This window comes from Rhinichthys klamathensis, unplaced genomic scaffold, assembly GCF_029890125.1.
Source record: "Rhinichthys klamathensis goyatoka isolate OS25496 unplaced genomic scaffold, OSU_Roscu_1.1 h1tg000065l_1, whole genome shotgun sequence".
Lineage (NCBI taxonomy): Eukaryota > Metazoa > Chordata > Actinopteri > Cypriniformes > Leuciscidae > Rhinichthys > Rhinichthys klamathensis.
In genome coordinates, this window is record NW_026606608.1 from 3,492,501 (window position 1) to 3,497,500 (window position 5,000).

The 5,000-nt window shown below is 34.2% G+C and overlaps 1 non-coding gene across 1 annotated transcript in view; it reads left to right on the forward strand.

Annotated features, from left to right (window-relative positions):
• The first annotated feature begins 4,940 nt into the window (after positions 1–4,940).
• Positions 4,941–5,000, forward strand: part of LOC130084536 (5S ribosomal RNA) — a 119-nt gene continuing 59 nt past the window's right edge. Inside the window, exon 1 of the ribosomal RNA XR_008806967.1 lies at positions 4,941–5,000. This exon is cut by the window's right edge and continues 59 nt beyond it. This is a non-coding gene — a ribosomal RNA (5S ribosomal RNA).

The window sequence follows — 5,000 nt, forward strand, 5'->3', positions numbered from 1 at the left end:
TTCACTGCCCTATAGCGCAAAATTTGAAACGGCAGATGGCGCCCAGTACTTTAGGGTTATTCACGATGGGCAGGAAAAACTTTGTCGCATGTGTATGCAGCCAGGACATATCTTAAGGGACTGTCCTGATTTTAAATGCTTTGAATGCTACGAGCAAGGACACTTTGCGAAAGACTGTAAAGCTGATAAATGTCCTGATTGTAACAAAGCATTTATGAGATGTGATTGTGAAAGTGAACATGAAGAGGAGATTAATGATGGAATGGAAATTATGGAACCTGAGAATAATATGGAAATGATGGGTACTGTCAATAATGAAGAAGAGGATGATGGGACTGTGGAAGACAATGAGGAGAGTAAAGGGCATGAGCAAGAAAAGAGTGGAGACAAGGAGTTGGAGAGAGGAGAGGGGGATGCGATGGAGGGAATTATGGAAGAGGGTATTGCGGGTCCGGTGAATGATACAGTAAAAGAGAGGAGGGAGGATAAAAATGAGAAGGAGCAAGTTGAGGAATGCATAGAAGTTAATTTGGAGGAGCTTAGGAGGGGAATGAAAAGAGGAATAGTGAATAAACCAAATGTAGAAGAAAGTAGGGAAAAAGGACAGAGAATGAGAATGAGCTTAAGTACAAAACAAGATAGAGACTTAATGGAGGAGGGGGGAGAAAATGATGAAACATGAATGTGTTGTTTTTAATGACTCTATGTATTGTTTCAATCAATGTGAGGGGATTAACTAGTGTGGATAAATTTGGAAAACTGAAAGAGTTATGCAAAAAGGCTGATGTAATATTATTGCAGGAAACATTTTGGAAAGATGAAATGATGGACAGTTTTAAAAAAAGATGGAAAGGAGGGATTTATTATAATAATGGGGAAGGGGGGAAAGGGAAAGGAGTTGCTGTCTTATGCAAAAGAAACTTGAGTGATGATGTTGAAATCATATACCAGGATAAAGAAGGAAAATGCCTTATTGTGAAAATATCTATAGAAGGGGAAACTTTTTGTGTGTGTAATGTACATGCACCAAATGCAGAGGGGGATAAGAAAATGTTTTTTAATAATTTAAATGGCCTGATAGAAAAATGGGAAAGGCTTATTCTAATGGGTGATTTCAATACAGTTTTCAGTAGAGTGGATATAACGAATGACATGGTTTACAAAAGAGACAGTGGGAGAGAAGAATTGCTCAAATTAATGGATAAAAATGATCTAATAGACATATGGAGAGAGATGAATGAGGGTGTAAGAGACTTCTCAAGACGACAGTTGGTAAAAGATAAAATGAAGCAAAGTAGAATAGATTTCATGTTGGTTAAAAGGAATATGAAGAGAAAGATTGATAAGATATACTATAAAATGACTTCTTTAAGTGACCATGGAATGCTAATAGTACATCTGAATGAAACGGGGGTGGAGCGGGGAAAGGGGATATGGTGTTTAAATAATGAACTATTAAAAGATGAAGGGTATAAAATGAAGATAGAAGAAATTATAACAAATGAGAGAGGGAATGAAATGTATGAAGAAGACAAGAGGGTATGGTGGGATAATGTAAAGTATGAGATAAAGAAATTTTCAATAAGGTACAGTGGTTTGTTACAAAATATTAAGAAGAAAGAAGAATTAACTGTTAGAAATGTTTTGAAAGAAGAATTACAAAAAGAGAATGGGGATATAGAAACGATTTTAGTATATGAGAACAGACTAAAAGATATTGAAGGAGAAAAATGTAGAGGAGCTATGATAAGAAGTAGGGCAAAACATGTAATAGAAGGGGAAAGATGCACAAAATTCTTTTTTAGCCTAGAGGAAAATAGACAAAAGGCTGATACAATAAAGGAGGTATTAAAAGAGGATGGAAGTAGAACGAAAGAAATCAAAGAGATATTGGGAAGTGTAAAAGAGTTTTATGCACGTCTTTTTAAAAGTGAAGGGACACAAGAAGAAGAAAAAGAGTTTTTATTAAGTAAGGTTAAAACAAAAGTAATTAAGGAAGATAAAGAAAGGTGTGATGCTGATCTTTTAGATGAAGAAATAGAGGTAGCAATATCACAGTTAAATAATGGTAAAAGTCCAGGAGCAGACGGATTGACCAGTGAATTTTATAAGGCTTTTAAGAACACATTAACACCGGTCTTAAAACAAATATATAAGGATATATATGATAAAGGGGAAGCAAGTCTTTTGATGAGAGTAGGAATGGTGAAATTAATTTTTAAGAAAAGAGGTGACTCAGCAGATTTAAAGAACTATAGGCCTATATCAATGTTAAATACGGATTTTAAAATATTGGCTAAAGTTTTGGCAAATCGGCTAAAGGGGGTTTTACCAGAAATAATAACAACGAATCAAGCGTATTCAATTATAGGGAGGGAAATTACAGATACGGTAATTAATATAAGGGATAAAATAAGTTATATGATAGAAAGCAAAAAGAAGGGATTTATGGTTAGTATTGATTTAGAAAAAGCTTTCGATAGGGTAGAACATGATTTTTTATTTGCACTTCTAGAGCAATTTGGTTTTGGGGATAAGTTTATAAAATGGATCCGAGCTTTATATAAAGATGCAATTAGTTTTGTAAAGTGTAATGGTTTTATGACAGATGTTTTTAGCATAACAAGGTCAATAAGACAGGGATGTCCTTTATCTGCATTATTATATAGTATTGTAGCTGAACCTTTAGGTTTAGCAGTCGCAGAAGACGAAAATATTAAAGGTGTTGGCTTTGGCGGAATGGAAAAAGAACAAAAAATTTACCAATATGCAGACGACACAACTTTAATTTTAAAGGATACTGAGAGCATTGAAGGAGCTATGGGGCAAATACAAAATTATTGTAAAGGTTCAGGAGCAAAAATAAACATTGATAAAACTGTTATGATGAGAATAGGGACGTCAAAACAATTACCCAACTACCTTAATTTTAAAGAGGAGACAGAAAACATGAAAATTCTGGGAATTCGAATTGGGAAAGAGGAAAAGAAAACTAGAGACATAATATGGGATGAGATTTTAGGAGGGATTGAGAGAAGATTGACTTTTTGGAGACAAAGGTTGCTGAATCTAAGAGGGAAAATTTTGATTGTGAATACTCTGATGCTGTCAAAAATATGGTATGCTTTAGAGGTAACTCCATTACCAATTTGGGTATATAAAAAGTTGAAAGCGTGTATCTTAAAATTTATATGGGACGGAAAGCCAGCAAAGATTGCTTACGACACAATGATAGGGCCTGTTGATAAGGGGGGTTTAGGTTTGTTAGATCCTGCTTTAAGAATGAAGAGTTTAAGGGTTAAGACAATGAAGAAATTTTTAAATGAGGATAATAGACAAGAGTGGAAGGACGGAATGAAGTATTTCTTAAATAAGTGTGGAGGTCTTAATATGGGCGAGGAAATAATATGGATGAAATTAAAGGAACATATGTTAAAGGGTATACCAGAATACTATAGAGAAGTTTTAGGAGCGTGGAAAGAATTCTTGCCGACAATTGTGTATAAGCCAGAAGGAATGAACGAATTTTTGAATCATCCGTTGTTTTTAAACTCTAATATTGTATTTGAAGAGAAAGAATTATATTTCAAACAATGGATTGCAGCAGGTATAGTTAAAGTTAGAGATATTTTGTATGAGGTAATAGATGGCTTTATACCACTTCAAGGTGTAATAGATGAAATTGAAGGAATTGGAGATGAAGTGGAAAGGCATGTAGTAAAACAGCAATTTGACAAAATTAAAAAAGCAATTCCCAAAGAGTGGATAGAAGGAATAGAAAAGAGATATGAAGGAAAGGGAAAGGTTGACATGTTTTTAAAAGAAAGTGGGAATAAAAATTCTTTTCAATCATGTTCTTTAAAATCGTTTTATAATTATTTTAGAAATATGGTTTTTGTCCAGCCAATAGCAAATGGTTTTTGGACTAGGTTATTTCCAGAGACTGAAGCTGAAAATATTTGGGAAAATGTAAGAATAAGATACATGGATCCTATGATTGAAAATTTTAATTTTCTCTTAAGACATAATGTAATTTATACGAAAATGAGACTATGTAAAATGAGGTTTGCACAGAATGCAAGGTGTGATGTCTGTAAAAATGAAGATGAAGGGGTTTTACATTTGTTTCTATTGTGTTCGAATCTTCAGGATTTTATGAGAGAGATAAAACAATTTGTGGAAGGAATTTTGGAAGAAAGAATTGAACAACAAAGTGAATGGAATAAAGTATTTTTGCTTGGACTAAAAGGTAGAGGGAAAAATAAATATATAGTCAACTTTGTTCTAAGCGTGGCAAGATATGCAATATGGTGCAGACGTAATGTAATGAAAGGAAGACAAGGTAACATTAACATGTGGGTTTTCTTTAAAAAGAGGTTGGAAGGGCATATGCAGATCTTGTATGAATATTTCAGCTTGAATGGACAAACTGAGAGGTTTTACAAAACAATTACAGGGAATGATACAAGAGTATTGGAATGTTTCTATCAATATAAGATAAATATGCCAAAGTAAATATGCTTGTAACTTGATGGTGTCTATGGATGGGCGAACTAATATGAAATCATGTTAAGTGAATTGTATATGAGACGATATGTTGCAAATGATTTGTGTATATGTAGAATGCGAAATGTTTAATAAAAAAAAAAAAAAAAAAAAAAAAAAAAAGCACGCCCGATCTCGTCTGATCTCGGAAGCTAAGCAGGGTCGGGCCTGGTTAGTACTTGGATGGGAGACCGCCTGGGAATACCAGGTGCTGTAAGCTTTTTTGTTTAAAAAAAAACAACAACAAAAAAAAGAGTCACTGAGCTTCTTCAAAAAGCTGGACATAGTCTCTTTGTTTCTTCAAACAGCCTGAAATGGTCTCTGCGCTTCTTCAGAAACCCTGAAAGTGTCTCTTAATTTTTTCTTCAAAAAGCCCGATTTTGGCAGCAGTTTTCGCTTACGGCCATACCACCTTGAGCACGCCCGATCTCGTCTGATCTCGGAAGCTAAGCAGG